At 40.4% G+C, this 16,063-nt stretch overlaps 1 long non-coding RNA gene across 1 annotated transcript; it reads right to left on the minus strand.

Moving 5' to 3' along the window:
• Positions 1-2,766: 2,766 nt before the first annotated feature.
• Positions 2,767-5,202, minus strand: LOC143416987 (uncharacterized). The gene is made up of 4 exons (XR_013097224.1): positions 5,158-5,202; positions 3,566-3,631; positions 3,152-3,217; positions 2,767-2,904 (listed from the first exon to the last, which is right to left on the minus strand). It is a non-coding gene; the product is annotated as an uncharacterized LOC143416987 (long non-coding RNA).
• Between the last annotated feature and the right edge of the window lie 10,861 nt (positions 5,203-16,063).

The raw sequence follows: 16,063 nt of genomic DNA on the forward strand, positions 1-16,063 counted from the left end.
ACAGGACAGGCACAGAGAAAACATGGGAACTGAGGCTAACCACAGACTAAGAAAAAGACAAAGAAAGGAACTAAGATCACTAAACACAAACGAAAGATTAAAACAAACAGGAATAACAATCATCAAATATCAAATCAAGATCTGAAAACACAAATACTGGGTCGCACACCCAGTTCGTGACATTTCCAAAAGGAAATGTGGATTGAGTAGCCATTTTAAGGTCTTAAATAATCAGGCCCCATCTTATATTAATGACCTTGTAGAATCATATCACCCTATTAGAGCACTCTGCTCTCGCACTGCAGGCCTACTTGTTGTTCCTAGAGTATTTAAAAGTAGAATGACTGAGTACATGAAGGCTCATTTTTATCCTGATATTTGGACTGATATGTCACGGTTTGCCCTGGCAAGGACCCAAACACAGGACTCTGTGATGCAAACAGTACACTTTATTTACAGTGAAAGGAAACAAACAACAATAAATCCCCGTGCTCTCCCATGTCGTGCCTTCCTTCCCAATAAATCCATGTCTTGTTCTCTCTGGTCCTGTGTTTTCTGCGCTCCCCGTGCTCGCTGCTCTTCTGGCTTTCCATGCTCCTCCTGCAGGAAACAATAGCAGCACTCAACTATAGCAGGCATGCACTCAAAACCTAAACCTAAACTGGAAGACTAACATGGAGTCTCACACAATGATCATGCGTCGGAGGAAGCTCCATCGCTCTCCTAAATAGCTCCCCAACGAGCCCAGATTAGCAGCAGGTGTGTGGCAAGGCTTCGGATGCGACCAGACCCACCAGGTCTGAAGGTGCCTGTAACTTGGCCACAGAAAACAGCTACAGACACATGCACACACCAACTAATAACAATAATAATAACAACAACAACAACGATAAGAGTACACACTTCTCACGGACCCCCGAGTCCCCAGAGCCGGGTCCGTGACAGATATAATTTTAAATATTCAAGTAGAAAAGAGCTCCATTTCTCAGCGTCTTAATCATATAATCTTCTCACTTCTCAAGACACTCAGTCTGACCTAAAACAACATTTTAAAATGGCTTGTTTTCTTTGACTCTACTGAACAGTTTCTGGTGCAGCATGAAACAAGCCACCATTTATTCAGTGTGTGCACTAGACCTGACATAGAGACATGCTCAGTAACCTTTGCAGGTGTATTTCACCTACCAAAAATTTGGCTCATCTTTTTTGGAAAACAAAGCAATGTGACACATTTACATCAGCAGTTGACCACAGTGAGTACCTGCTGTTTAGAAGAAATGAGCAGCAGCAGCTTTTCCTTTTTCTTTGAACAGCATTCATGCACAAGCAGAATGAGCAGAAGCAACAACTGGTTTAATTAAAATTCTACACTCAACAAAAATATAAACGCAACACTTTTTTTTTTGCTCCCATTCCCCATGGGATGGACGTAGAGACCTAAAATTCATTCCAGATACACAATATAACCATCCCTCCCAAACAGTGGTCACAAATCAGTCCAAATGTGTGGTAGTGGGCACATCTGCTATATTGAGATAATCCATCCCACCTCACAGGTGTGCCACATCAGGATGCTGATCTGACATCATGAGTAGTGCACAGGTGTACCTCAGACTGCCCACAACAAAAGGCCACCCTGGAATGTGCAGTTTTTTGTGCTATTGGGGGTCTGGGGACCCAGAACCGGTCAGTATCTGGTGTGACCACCATTTGCCTCATGCAGTGCAACACATCGTCGCATGGAGTCTATCAGATTGTCAATTGTGGCCTGTGGAATGTTGGTCCACTCCACTTCAATGGCTGTGCGAGGTTGTTGGATATTCGTGGGAACTGGTACACGCTGTCGTATACGCCGGTCAAGCACATCCTGAACATGCTCAATGGGTGACATGTCCGGTGAGTATGCTGGCCATGCAAGAACTGGGACATTCTCAGCTGCCATCTGCCCTGAACAATGTGAACCACGATTCATCCGTGAAGCGCACACCTCTCCAACGTGCCGGACGCCATCGAATGTGAGCATTTGCCCACACAAGTCTGTTACGGCGACGAGCTGGAGTCAGGTCAAGACCCCGATGAGGACGACGGGCATGCAGTTGAGCGTCCCTGAGACGGTTTCTGACAGTTTGTGCAGAAATTGTTTGGTTGTGCAAACCAATTGTTCCAGCAGCTGTCTGGGTGGCTGGTCTCAGACGATCTTAGAGGTGAACCTGGTGGATGTGGAGGTCCTGGGCTGGTGTGGTTACACGAGGTCTGCGGTTGTGAGGCCGGTTGGATGTGCTGCCATATTCTCTGAAACGCCTGTGGAGACGGCTTATGGTTGAGAAATGAACATTCAATGCACGGGCGACAGATCTGGTTGACATTCCTGCTGTCAGCATGCCAATTGCACGCTCCCTCATTGCTTGTGGCATCTGTGGCATTTTGCTGTGAGACAAAAACTGCACATTCCAGGGTGGCCTTTTGTTGTGGGCAGTCTGAGGTACACCTGTGCACTACTCATGATGTCAGATCAGCATCCTGATGTGGCACACCTGTGAGGTGGGATGGATTATCTCAATATAGCAGATGTGCCCACTACCACACATTTGGACTGATTTGTGACCACTGTTTGGGAGGGATGGTTATATTGTGTATCTGGAATGAATTTTAGGTCTCTACGTCCATCCCATGGGGAATGGGAGCAGTAACAAAGGTGCTGCGTTTATATTTTTGTTGAGTGTACATAACAGACAGAAGCGTTTGTTAGCATATTAACTTTATTGGTACTTATAGTTCTTTATAGTTTTGTTATATGCAGAGTAGATAATATACAGCTTGTTCAATTGTAATAACAATGTGTGATAAATGTCTTCACTTTCACTCAGATGTGATTTTGACTTCAATCTGCTATTTTTCTGAGACCTGTTAGATTTACAAGAAGTACAGAACAAAAATGTATTCATTTTTCTTTAAAGTGTAGAAAAAATGCTATTGTTAGTATTGCAAACCAAAATTAACTTCACAGGGCATCTTCATTACAAACATGAATTTTTTGCCATGAACAATACGTTTTATTAATATTGCTAGTATTTAATATTTACTACCCATCACATATTACATGTTATCTGAATGTAATGCACAAGGAATCATTAGTTACAGTTAATCTCACCTTTGAGTTTAGTCTCACCCGGGCGTAAGGTGTAGTAAATGGCTCTAGAATATAACATGTCATCCTCTAATGGAAAGATGCAGCCATAGTGAGAGGACAGACAACCACAGTAACATCATTGACGATGAAAACTATTTGCTCTTCACTGTTCATTAGGTCTTATTTAAAATCTTAGGAAAATCTGACAATCAGAAGAAAAATATATCACTCTTACATCAGAACATTATTATTCTGCAGTTTTATCTTAATGACATTAATATCAGCTGCTCTAAACAGTTTTTTGATTGTTGTCCTACATTTTATTAGCATAGCTGGTCAAGCTTTAGTGTTTGTTACTTTTCCTAATATCACTTTTAATTGATATTTAGAACCTATCATATTTAAATAGAGCACATATGGAATCATTAATCTCACCTTTAAGTTTAGTCTCACCTGCGCTTAGGGTATAGCAAATGGCTCTAGAATATAACATGTCATCATCTAATGGAGAGATACAGCCATAGTGAGAGGACAGACAACCACAGTAACATCAGTGATGATGAAAACTATTTGATCTTCACTGTATTCATTAGATCTAATTTGAAATCTTGGGAAATCTGACAATCAGAAGAAAATAATGCCACTCTTACATCAGAAAATCATTTTTCTGCCATTTCATCTTAATGACATAAATATCAGCTAATCTAAAAAGCTTCTTGAGTTTTATTGCACATTTCATTTACATAGCGAGTCAAGCTTTCCGTTGCTTGTTTAGCATCAAAGAGTTGAGAAATAAAAAATATATATTTTATGCAATTTGTGTATTTCTTCCAAAACTGAAGTTTTGAAAAGTTTTGTAATATGTTTCTTTTGAGTCTCTCAGGTTTTTGAAGAGCTTAATTATTTTAATTAGTTTCATTCAAATATTAGAGTGAATGTTTCATTCTAAATAATGTGTACATATTTAACAAAGATGTAGGAAAAACAAGACAAAAAAGAAGAATGTTTCATTATTTGTTTTAATTTATTTATAAATGAATGTATAAATTATAAATGTATTTATTACTCTGGTATTATTACTAAAAAAGATTTTATAAAAAGATGCCTGGTTAAATATATTTCCTCTTTCTGTTGTAATATACATTGTTTTTATTTTTCCAAATATAATAACAATTAATAGACACAATATTCTTGTTCAGACACAGTTTGATTCTTGGCTGAGCCTGAATTATGTGGTTTTATTGACAGACTAAAGCATCTCTTTAATAAAGAAATAAAGATATTAATTGTGATTTCTCAACATTAAGCATGACATAAATGTAAAACATTTTTCAGTTAACAACATTTATGGTGCAATGATTCCAGATTGCTTTTGGTTTAACAAAGCATGATGTGAGTGTGCAAAAAGCAAAAGCAATTAACACAAGGTTTCATGGCTTTTAATGTACAAATTATCACAATGCAGGGACTCCAGCAACACTTGTGGCATTCATCAGGATCATGCCCCTGATGAAGACCTAGACACGTTGGTCAGTTGATTAAGTTGTTCCTCTTTAATTTTAAGTTTTGCTAGAGTCCCTGCGTTGTGAGTTTTTCATCCTCTCCATGTACGTTTGAAGTAGGTGAAGTTGTGACAGAAATTTTTGCAGCAATATACAAAATATTACCTTTACTTCTGTACAAGCAATCGTTGACAAGGTACATTCCGAGGAACAGCAACAGAGTGCTCAATAAAGTAAAGACAAGGATCCATGGTGCTTCCTCAAAAGGTAAAAGGCTCGCCTCTTTGAAGCAGTGTGAATGTTGAATGTGAAAAAAAAGTTAAAAGAGAAAAGGAAGATAAAATACCTGAAGGTTACGCAAGGTTTTAAAAATCTGGGATATTTTGCGCATCTGATTAACTTACTTATATTTGATTGATGAAAGAAATAAAACACTAAGTAAAATACAAAAAATTGAATTCAATTGTTTGCTCCTCCAAAATGGAAAATTAAGTGTAAATAAACAAGAACATAGCCGGTACTCACCAACTCTTTCAGCCTGAACACTCAGTAGAATCATAGTGGTCATCACTGAAGAGATAAAAGAGATGCAGACTTTTACAGCTATGGGCTACTTTGGTTTTAAAGTAAAACAAACTAAATCACCACATTTTAGACAGAATTTATAACTTTAACCTTTTTCTACTGTGGATTAAAAGAATATGACAAAGAGGACATCTAATAACGATTTAATAAAATTGCAGTCCTAGTAAAAAATGAACAAAATTGACATATTTTTAACAAGACAAATAAAAAAGCTTTTATTTATTGCACATTTACCTATTTTATTTATTATTATATATGATATGTATGTTTATTACTTCTGTGTATTTATCTTATTTGTTTACATGCATAATTTTTTTTAAATATGGAAATTGAGAAATTACTCACACACTCTGATTCCGAGAGCTCTGACATCCATGTTGTTTTGCTGCAAACTGAAGACGGCAGTGAGCACGGGTGTCTGAGACTGTGATGTTATGGCTGTTTTTTTTTGTGATCAACATTTTATTGATTTAAAACGGGGTGGGGGGGGGGGGGGTACAGACATATACAGCACAACTGTAAACTGCAGTAGCAAAGCAAACATTAGCAAACAAGGCATAGGGACAGCAAAGAAAAGACACAAAAACACAAAATTAAAACCAATTATTGCCTCTTCCAGGAGATAACTCTGGATGAGAAGATTTTCCAAGCGTCAATAGTCGTGGGTCGAGCTTTATTTAATTTTGCTGTGGTATGTTCAAAACCAATAACACGGATAAGACATCGCCTCCAGAATGATTCCAGACAAATGTCAGGACAGAACCATTGCTTTGTAATAGTCTTCTTTGCGGATGTGAATCCAGCGAACAACATTTTGCATTGCATTTGTTTTAAGGAGATTTCAGAGGTATCATTAAGGAGACAAAGACCAGGATTGGGAACATAAAAAACTTCCAGTACCTCAGATAACACAGAGTTCACAAAGACTCAAAAGTTGGATACCACAGGACAGTCCCAAAACATGTGCAAAAACGTGCCAGGTGATGAATCATTGCAGATGTGACAGTGATACGTAGCCTGTAGTTTCATCTGGAACCTCCTATAGGGTGTAATGTATGTTCTGTGTATGGTTTTGAAATGAATTAATTGATGTGCCAGGTTCTTAGAAGTCAAACTCAGATTAGACCAAACTGTATCCCAGTCTATATTAACATGTAGTTCTCCCAGTTCCCTGACCCAAATAGATTCAATGGGCAGGGACTTCACACCATGTTCGGCTAATTTGTTGTAGATTTTGGAAACAGAGGGTCTGCCAGATTTAGGCAGGATCCAGTCCAACATGGGATGAGAGGGAAGAGGAGAATCCCAGGGGACACCATATGCTTTTAAAGCTGATCTGAGCTGCAGATACACAAAGTAAGAAGATGCAGGAAGAGAAAAACGGGTCCTTAAGTCCTGAAATGAGCCTTGGGCGTTGAATAGATCATCAAAAAGGTTTATCCCGAGTGAGAACCAAGATGGTTGAACAAATGGTCGGCTGCCACGTAGTAACTTTAAATTATGCCAGAGTGGTGAGCTTTTACAAAATTTAACTGGAGCACCCAGCCGCCTTTCTATTTTCCTCCATACCTGTATAGAGTTGGCAATAATAGGTCCGAATTTGATGTTGTTGTAGAGCGTATTGGCGGGAACATTAGCAAACAGAAGATCTTGCAGTCTATGCGGTGCTGCCTTGGCGGATTCGATCATTTTCCACGCAGTAGTAGCCTCTGGGTTGACCCACGTACTAAACGCCCTGATTTGGAACGACCAGTAAAAAAACTCGAAGTTTGGCACTGCCAGGCCACCAAACAATTTGGGCCGCTGCAATGTTGACAAACGTATCCTAGGCCTTTTGCCATTCCAAATAAATTTAGACACCGCAGAGTGTATGTCTTTAAAATAAGTTAGAGGAGGAGAGAGTGGCAACATAAAAAAAGGAAATTAAGCCGTGGCAGTATGTTCATCTTTACTGTGTTGATTCTACCCTGAAGCGAAGTTTTTAAATTGTCCCATCTTTGAAAGTCGGATTTGATCTTATTTAGCATAGTAGTAAAATTGTCCTTGATTATCTTTGGAATACTATTATGAATTGAAATGCCCAGATAAGTAAAAGTGCTTTTGATCTGAACACAACCGGGTAAGGAAACTTTCGTAGCTTTAACGTTCAAAGGCATCAGAGCAGATTTCGACCAGTTTATTTTGTAGCCAGATAGAGAGCTGAAATGGTCAAAGTTTTTAATTAATGGATGGATGGACGTCTCATAGTTGTCCAAAAACAGAATAATATCATCCGCATATAGAGATATGATATGATTTTGACCACCAATTCTTATGGGAGAAATTGTGGACTGTCTGATGGCTTGTGCTAGGGGCTCTAGAGAGAGGCAGAATAGGAGAGGAGAGAGAGGGCAACCCTGCCTCGTTCCACGCTGCAGCGTGAAAGGGGGAGAGACCAGGTCCCCTGTTAAGACACTAGCAAGAGGTGAGTGATATAGTGTTTGAATCATAGCAACAAATTTCTGCTTAAACCCAAAGTGTTTCAATACCATCCACATATAGTCCCACTCTAGCCTATCAAAGGCTTTTTCTGCATCAAGTGAAAATACTGCACATGGATTTTGATAGCTGTTAGCGGCATCTATGATTTTCAAGGAAGCTATTACAGATAGTATCCTCAAAATTGATATCTGATTTATACAGATTTACAAAAAATGACGAGAAAGTGGTGTTAATGGACTGAGGATTTGTCGTAATTTTACCGTTTGCAGCTGTTATAGCTGGAATATGTGCCCTTGTTTCACATTCTTTAAGCATAAGTGCCAACAAATGACTAGGACGCTCTGATTCAAAATAGTACTTCTGTCTAGTTCTATGCAAGATGAACTCTGCTTTGGACAAGGTTATTGCATCATATTCTTCTTTTAGTGAAGCTAGGAGTGTAGACTGATCGTCCGACCGACTAAGTTTTTGCAGATTCTGTAAAGATTCCATCTGATTTTCTAGATTGGACACCTGAGCAAGTTTTGTTTTTGCCAACATGGAGGAGAATGAGATGGAAAAGCCACGAATGAAACATTTTGTAGTCTCCCATAAGACTTGTGGGTCGATATCCTCATTAGCGTTGATATCTAAAAATTCCTTCAGCTGGAGCTTAAGCAGGCTGAGAAAGGCAGAGTTAGTTAACAGGGACGTATTAAAGCGCCACCTGGGGGCCCTATTCTTTAAATTGGGCAGATCGACAGAGCATAACAAAGCTGAATGATCCGATATCAAGATTGGCTGAATAGAAATAGACGTATCACCTGAAATTAAGGAAGGACTAACAAAAACGTAATCTATCCTAGAGAATGTCTTATGTCTATTAGAAAAGAATGTATAATCCCTAATGTCGAGATTCTGCATCCGCCAAAAGTCGATGAGATTAAGATCTTTTATAAGTGTATTCAACAGAGAAGATGAGAGATTAGCTACTGCATCTGGATGAGATTTATCTAAAACGGGGTTGACGACAGCATTGAAGTCCCCACCCAACACTACGGAATAATCATTGTATTCTAATAGTGTATTGGCAATATAAGTAAAAAAGTCCCTGTCTGGCTCATTTGGACAGTATACAGATACGAATACCAGTTTATGGTTTAAGATAGGGGCAGGGATAGCTCAGTAGGTAAAGTGGTCGGAAGGTCGGCGGTTCGAATCCACTTAACAGCTACCCTGAGGTACCCCTGAGCAAGGTACCGTCCCTACACACTGCTCCCCGGGCGCCTGCTTAGTGGGCTGCCCACTGCTTCACTGAGTGAATGGGTCAAATGCAGAGAAAAACAAGTAATTTCCCCATGGGGATCAATAAAGTATCCATTATTATTATTATTATTATTATTATTAAGATACTGCCAGTTACAAGTGCCAGCCGGCCGTTTTCATCACTCGTGCTATACCTGGTAGTAAGGTCGAATTTTCTCTTCAGCAAGATACAGACACCCTTCGTTTTATTTGGGGCAGAGGACGAAGCTATTAGTTTGTAGTGTTTGTTTTGAAAACGTGCCACATCACCTTGTTTCAGATGTGTTTCTTGGATTAAAGCAATGTCAGCCTTTTTACGGTATAGGTACTCAAGGACACGTGTCCGCTTAATAGCGGAGTTACGACCATTAACGTTAAGTGACAGAATAATCAATGGTGGCATCGGTACGGCAAGTGTCCAAGAATGGTCCCAATGTGAAGATAGCAAGAGAGGAACGTCAATGTGTAGTAAAATATAAGGCCACCATACCCCTGCCAAGTACTGCAATGTTTCACTAGAGCTACTGGAATTTTAACTTTGCATAGAGATATGTCTGCAAGGGAGGGGACAGGGGAGGAAAAAACTATATACAAAAACTGGTGCAGACCGCACAGAGCTTCCTCCATAGGTCTGCTAGAACACAAACTTCTGATTGATTCGTAACCGGTCCTTCCACACCAACACAGAAAACTTGAGGGTCAGACGTGCACACATAGTCAATGAAAATTAAGTGGGTAAGTATATCCCACACCCTCCCGACTGAGTGAAATTATCTTATAAAGCGAAGAAAGAAAAAAAAATAAATATATAAAATATAAATATTTGCATAAAAAATAAAATAAAACAAATGCATCTTACATATGTACAGTAACAACAGCCAGCAAATGTTTGACCATGATAAGCTCAAAGAAAAGTAAAATAAATAATTAATACAAAAATAAATAAAAAAATAAAAAAATAAAAAAATAAAAAAATATACATGTATATGTACATATGCATACACACACATATACACGCACATGCATGCACGTGCATGCACACATTCATCCACACACACATACATACGTACACACATACACATACACAAAACAAAATAAGATAAAATAGAAAAATAAATAAATAAATAAAAAGTACCCCCGGTAGGGGCGAAGCAAGTCGCTAAATTAAATGTAACCAACCTCAACCCATGAAAGTGATCCTGCCGTCAACCTAGTTGAGGCCTGCTGCAACTAAAACAGGACAACTAACCGGCGTTCAGTCATTCATGTCCACTAAGTTGCCTTCTCCCGCATGCTGATTGCCAGCGTTGTTGGCCGCGCTGTTTAGATCGGGAGGAAAAGCGGGGGCCCCATCAACACACTGCGGCGTTGCAGGATTCAGCTTTCGCGGCAGGGAGTTAATGAAATCTTCTGCCAGTTGAGGGGATTCGAAAGCCATCTTCTTACCACCGTGCTCTATCTTCATCACGGCGGGGTAAATGAGGAATGGTTCCAGGCCCATAGCCGTAGCCTTCTTCATGACAGGAGAGAAACTCTTCCTCTTTGCTGTTGTAGTCGGACTGAAGTCAGGGAAGAAAAGAAGAGTGGTGTTGGCGGCATGCTTCACTGGATATGCTTTGCGTGCCCCTTTGAGAATTGCCAATCTGTCCTGCCACCGTAGCAATCTGAAGATTAGGGTGCGAGGCTTCTTGGTATTAGTATCGCGGCCGTCGTACACCCGATGTGCTCGTTCAATGTCGATGTCGCGCCCCTCCAATGACGGAATCCACTTGGGGAGATTAGCCTTAATGTAGCCAACTGTATCCGAGCCCTCCAGCATTTCAGGTAAGCCAACAAGCCTGATGTTATTCCTGCGACCCCTGTCCTCCAGATCTGTAAGCTTTGTCGTGAGTAGGTCGAGTTGTTTCTTCAGATCGATAACCGATCGTCTGTCCTCACGCGCGGCGGCTTGCACTGAGTCCACTCGGTCTTGAGTGCGTTTAGCCATTGCAGTTACCCTCTCGATTTCCCCGCTAACATTATTTACCACTTCATTGGTCTTTTGAAGGTCTGTGCGTAGGTCGCGCAGAGCAGGAATCAAGATAGAGTCCATAGCTTCCCTGACTGCCGAGGCAACCACTGAATCGAGGGACTTTTGTTGTTCCTGGAGTGCTAGCTTCACACCGTTAGCAATAGCCTCGTCGAGGTCTTCCTTAGTGACGGAGGAATCTTTAAACTTCTTCTTTAAGGGAGACTGAGCAACCTCCCTTTTCCGTGAGTCTCTGGTTGAAGCGGTGTCCATAGTGGGATCGGCGGTGAGATAACTAATTTATATGACAGGATAGTGATAAACAGTGACAATGTGTGCAGAGCTAAAAACTATGCTGGCATTCCTGCCGACGGGTCACGTGATCCCGTTATGGCTGTTTTAATATCAAATATTTTTACAACTTCATGCAATGCAACAAAGTTTAATGAAAGTAGTTTCCACTGAGACCGATTTGCTCTTATGACAAGAGGAGTGATAGTGACGTTCACAATCAGTGGGCGGAACAAGTAACCACTTCAGACTGTTGCTGCATCTGACACAATTAGCAGGCTGGTTCATGTTTCACATGCTCGCATTGTTACTTTGATGTTCATCACTAGCTTATAATGACCTAACTGATGGTACAGTAGTATCATTACAGAAAAACAATATAAACTTAAGTCTTGTTCATAGTTTACAGTCTCTAACTCTATATCAAATTTATATTTTAATAAAATATTTCAACACATCAATAAACAAATAATATAAATGAACAGTTTTCTTGGTGGCACAAGAGAAACGTTAAGGAAGGATATGAAAGCCATCAATAGTTACAATCTTTAAATGATTTTTGTGGTAATCTGTTCAATCGAGGACAGAGCTGGACTGGGACAAAAAATCGTCCCGGGCATTTTGACTAGAAACTGGCCCACCAGGTATTATGGGAAAAGCCATAAAGCCTTTGAATGAAAACAAACACTGTGACAGTGATGTACACTGCCTTGTTGGTATATGTATGATTTCTATACATTTTAATCAGATAAAAACTTTGGTTATTTATTAAAAACTAGGCATATTAAATGAGAGTAAGAAAAAAAGTATTTCTTTGTGCCCCCCCCCCCCCCCCCCCCCCCCCTTTCCTGTTAATGCCCTACCTGGCCCTCATACCAGCTGTCAGTTACAGATAAAGGATCCTGGTTTTATTTGTCTCTCAGAAAGTTCATAATTTCCCTCCAACTCATTCATGTCACCTAAAAGGTAAACCTGTTTTTCCATCTCCTTCTCTCACCCCAATCGGACGCAGCAGAAGGCCGCCCCTCCCTCCCGCTAAATAAATAAAATTGAATCGAATTGAATTGAACTGTTCAGCTCTGATGATTCAGTAAGGACATCTCCTGCTTACATCTTCATGTTTCCCTCTCACCACATATCCAAACTGATATCATGACCAGCAGCTTTTATGGCTGTGGCTAAGTTACTGAAGAGTGGGTTACTGTAGGTGTACTGCAGGATGATGCTATGTGATAACAACAACAACAACAACAACCTTTATTTATAGAGCACATTAAAAGCCTTAGGCATACCAAAGTGCTTTACAAAAAACAATAAAATAATACAGTTAAGAGCATTAATATCAAATATAATAAGAACAGCAGACAATGTTCACAGTAGAAAGCCACTAATAAAATGGACTGCAGCACATAGATTATAGCAGACCCAGTGCCGCATGATAGAAAACACCAAGAATGAAGGAATAGTAAAAAGTTAATGCAATAGGTCGCAGTTAACAGTCAGCATTTAACGGGTAGAGAAGGCAAGTTCAAAAAGATAAGTTTTAAGGCGTGCTTTAAAAGAAAAAATAGAATCAGACTCCCGAATGCCAATCGGGAGGCTGTTCCATAACTCAGGTGCAACAAAGGCAAACGATCGATCGCCTCTAGATTTCAACCGAGATTTGGGCTGAACTAACAATAACTGCGAGGATGACCTTAAAGCCCTGGCAGGGACATAAGGGTTTAAAAGTTCCTTAAGATAGGTTGGTGCAGTATTATTGATAATTTTAAACGTAAGCAGCAAAATTTTAAATTGAATACGGTATTTGATAGGCAGCCAATGCAGCTCAGCAAGAACCGGAGTAATATGGTCAAACTTCTTGGTTTTAGTTAGAATACGTGCCGCAGCATTCTGAACTGTCTGTAATCTATGTAGAAGGGTAACATGGAGACCAGAATAGAGTGAGTTACAGTAATCTAGTCTTGACGTTACAAAAGCATGAATGAGTTTTTCTAAGTCATTATACGGGATATAGTGTCTGGCCCTGGAGATGAGACGAAGCTGATAAAAACTAGATCTGACAACAGCAGACACCTGTTTATCAAGTTTAAAGGAGCTGTCAAACAAGACACCCAGATTCCTGACAGTATCAGAGAAAGAACTAGTAAGAAAGCCAAAGGCATCTTGAAGTTTGGCGCGAAGGGCATTACTGCCAAAAATCATGATTTCAGTCTTTTTTTCATTGAGAATAAGAGTATTTGCCAACAGCCATTTCTTGACCTCACTCATGCACTCACGAAAGTTATTTAAAGATAAAGCGAGATCATCATGTAACTCAAAATAAATCTGGATGTCATCCGCATAATAGTGAAAAGCAATGTGGTATTTCTCAAAGATAGCGCTTAAAGGAAGCATATACAGTGAGAAAAGGGTCGGGCCTAACACAGAACCCTGGGGGACACCACAGCAAACAGGTACAGGGGAAGAGGAAGATGAGGCCAGATGTACCGAAGAAAGCCGATTGGAGAGGTAAGATTTGAACCAGTCCAAGGCAGTGCCCTTAATGCCAACAGAGTGCTCTAATCTTGCGACTAGGATGTTATGGTCAACCATATCAAATGCAGATGAAAGATCCAATAGAACTAAAACAGAAGGACGACCATTATCAGCCATAAGTAAAAGATCATTAAAAACACGAAGCAGCGCTGATTCAGTGCTATGATGTTGTTTAAAGGCTGATTGGAATTTATCATTTATATTATTCTCGTCCAGGTAGGTCTGCAGTTGAAGTAGAACCACCTTCTCAAGGATTTTAGCCAAGAAAGGAAGCTTGGAAATCGGTCTATAGTTGGCAAAATCACTATGATCCAGGTTATTTTTCTTTAAAACGGGTTGAATAAAAGCATGTTTAAGAACTGAAGGTACATAACCAGAAAGCAAGGAGAGGTTCAATATAGACAATAGACAGGGTCCAATTACATTAAAACAATCCTTGACTATACGAGATGGAAGAACATCATGTACACAATTAGTATTGTTTAGTTTCTCAGTTATACGCTTCAGAGTGGGAAGTGAAATTAATTCAAATTGATGTAAGGCAGCAGAACAGTCAGGATTAGACATACTGTCAGCCACCAAAGGAAGCGTAGATCTAAGAGATAAAACTTTATCTAGAAAGTAGTTTGAAAATTTTTCACAGAGACCTGGGGAGCACGAGAGTGGCATAGAGGGACGAGGATTCACCACTGAGTTAAAAATTTTAAATAGGATGCGAGGATTGTCACCATTAGAAGTAATAATCTTAGCGAAGAAGGCTGCTTTAGCCATTCTGGCAGCAGATTGGAATTTCGAGCGGCTAATACGTAAAATGTCATATGATGACTGGAGTCTATCATTCCTCCACCTCCTCTCATCGCGCCTGCACAAACGCCGTAGAACACGGACAGAGTCGTTTAACCAGCATTGCGAGTAGGTTCTGGGGCGTTTGTGTTTGATAGGTGCAACAGTGTTAAGAATCGAGGAACATGTAGTTAAAAAAGTATTGGTAAAATTCTCAAGTGTGTGTGGAATAAAACAGTCCGACATATTAAATGAAGAATTAACAAAAGATGTAGAGAAGTTGACCACAGTATCGGCGTTAATAGTCCGAGTAGGATGGAGAGGAACCTCCAAGTAAGGGTCAGTGATACCCAGGTCAACGTCAAAGATGACCGGGGAATGATCAGAAAGTCCAGTATTTCTAATTTCCTTAATGCATATATCCACGTTAAATGAAAAAACCAGATCAAGGGTGTGACCCTTAACATGAGTAGGTTCATTTACCCACTGGGTAAGATTAAAAGAGTCAGTCAGTGCAGAAAAATCTTTAGACAGGTGGTCATCCATACAACAAACATGAATATTGAAGTCACCAGAAATAACTACAGAATCATATTTAAAAAGAATAGAACCCAAAAAATCAGCAAATTCAGAGATGAACATCTTATGATATTTAGGCGGACGATAAGCCACGACACACAGAGTAGTTCGAGGGCCAGTCAATTCCAATAGCTGAGCTTCAAAGCTAGAATAGGTTGGGGAGGGTAGCAGCCGTGCCTCAAGTTTATTTCTAAAAACCGAGGCTAAGCCACCACCTCTACCAGTAAGCCTCGATGAGCTAAAAAAGGCACAGTCAGAAGGGAGAAGTTCAGAGAAGGGGATGAACTCACCCGGAGAGGTCCATGTCTCAGTCAAAAATAAAACATCCAGACCCGAGGAGAGAAAAAAATCATTTAAGAGGAAGGCCTTATTAGAAAGAGACCTAACATTAAATAAGGCCATCCGAGTCCGAGGAGTCCTGTCCTTAGTAGTAGCTCGTTTGAGGGTACTGAGGTTGTTTTGTTGAACACCACGGCCAGGCAGTGATATCCAAGAACGAGCAGAGTGGAAGGCCACTGGGCAGGCAGGATAGGACTGAGGGCCAACGGGACGTATCCAACGGTGGTTGAGCAGTTTAGCCGCAAAGCGGCTACCAAGATGGTGGATGAAACGAGAAAATTCACAGCTAGTAGGGGGGTAATCCGTAGCCATGGCTCTGATATAAGCCTTGAAGCGGACACGGACACCACTCCTTCTACCCCGTCTCCTGGGACGTATCCTGCGGGGCATGGGAAGAGGTAAATCGGTCAGATGAGTGGGAGAGACGGGCATCAGGGGAATGGCATCACCCGCGGTCCCAAGACAGTTCGGTCGTTGAGAACAGGAGAAACGAAGATTCAGGAGCGTGTTTCTATCATAGGTTATTAGCGTACAATCACCTAG

Source organism: Maylandia zebra, linkage group LG3 (genome assembly GCF_041146795.1).
Source record: "Maylandia zebra isolate NMK-2024a linkage group LG3, Mzebra_GT3a, whole genome shotgun sequence".
Lineage (NCBI taxonomy): Eukaryota > Metazoa > Chordata > Actinopteri > Cichliformes > Cichlidae > Maylandia > Maylandia zebra.